Source organism: Saimiri boliviensis, chromosome 9 (genome assembly GCF_048565385.1).
Source record: "Saimiri boliviensis isolate mSaiBol1 chromosome 9, mSaiBol1.pri, whole genome shotgun sequence".
NCBI classification, from domain to species: Eukaryota; Metazoa; Chordata; class Mammalia; order Primates; family Cebidae; genus Saimiri; species Saimiri boliviensis.
The window spans coordinates 95,731,086-95,732,661 of record NC_133457.1 but is presented as its reverse complement, the minus strand read 5'-3'; positions in this window follow the sequence as shown (position 1 = coordinate 95,732,661).

The following is a 1,576-nucleotide window of genomic DNA, read 5'->3' as shown; positions in this document are numbered from 1 at the left end:
AGACCACAAACCAGGAAGTCTTCCTTCCTATGGGAGTGTTAGGATCTCTGCTCATAGCTCCTTGTATTCTATCTTAACATTCATCACACTGCATCAGAACCAACTGAAAATGCCTTGTTTCCAGGGCCAGGGGCTTAAACTTAGGGAGCTCAGAAAATAATATTTTAACATTCTACTAATAATATCAATATTTTAATATTCTTTTCTGATACACATATTTTTAACACATAAAAAATCTTTTTTTTTTTTTTTTTTTGAGATGGAGTTTCGCTCTTGTTACCCAGGCTGGAGTGCAATGGCACGATCTCGGCTCACCGCAAACTCCACCTCCTGGGTTCAGGCAATTCTCCTGCCTCAGCCTCCTGAGTAGCTGGGATTACAGGCACGCGCCACCATGCCCAGCTGATTTTTTGTATTTTTAGTAGAGACGGGGTTTCACCATGTTGACCAGGATGGTCTCGATCTCTTGACCTTGTGATCCACCCACCTCGGCCTCCCAAAGTGCTGGGATTACAGGCGTGAGCCACCGACATTAAAAAATCTTAAATGTGTTAAACACATCTTAATAAACACATTTTTAGATAATGCATAACATCAGGATTTTTGAAATCAAGTAGGTCAGACTTCTTTATTTTACAGATGGCAGCACTAAGGTCAAGAGAGGAGGAGCAACTAGCAGGCAGGAGAGTTGGGGAAAGGATGCTTATAATGGCCTGAAATGCCCTCTTCCCAGGGTAGGTGAAGGGTCTTGGGAATGCTGCTTCTGACGCAGGCATCCTAGAAAGAGTACAGTCACTTCTATGAACCCCCAATACACAGTGCAAACTTTGCATACAGCTGTCACCCAGGATCCACCTGGTCTTGTGTCTCTTAGGGTTCATTTTCACCCTCTATCATTCCCTGCGGAGAGGAGTCATATAATCATATACGTACATGCCTGCTTGGCTGCAGAAGAGCTAATCAAGATTGAGAAGAGGGGCTTAATGTTGTTTTTCTGAATAAATTTCCAGGTGATTTATTTCTTTTAGTTACTTTTGTTTATGATTGATTTCTGGCCTTAATGGACTATGGTCAGAAACAAGGGACTAATAATCTTTGGTTTTGGGAATTTAGTAATGATTTCTTTTTGCCAAAGAACTTGGTTCTTTTGTATGATATGGGACAGAGTCCTCTTTTAAGTTAAGCTTTTCACTCCCTTAATCAATGTAAATATTCCACTTATTTTCTATTTACTTGAAGTATAAAATACTCAGAGAACTATATTAAAGTCCCCATGTGATTAAGCATTTAAACAAGTTCTTATATTTTAGTAGTTTTTACATCACATACTTATTTTGTTGCTTTATTTTATGATGCATACATTTCTTTTTTTTTTTTTTTTTGAGACGGAGTTTCACTCTTGTTACCCAGGCTGGAGTGCAATGGCACGATCTTGGCTCACTGCAACCTCCGCCTCCTGGGTTCAGGCAATTCTCCTGCCTCAGCCTCCTGAGTAGCTGGGATTACAGGCACGCACCACCATGCCCAGCTAATTTTTGTATTTTTAGTAGAGACAGGGTTTCACCATGTTGACCAG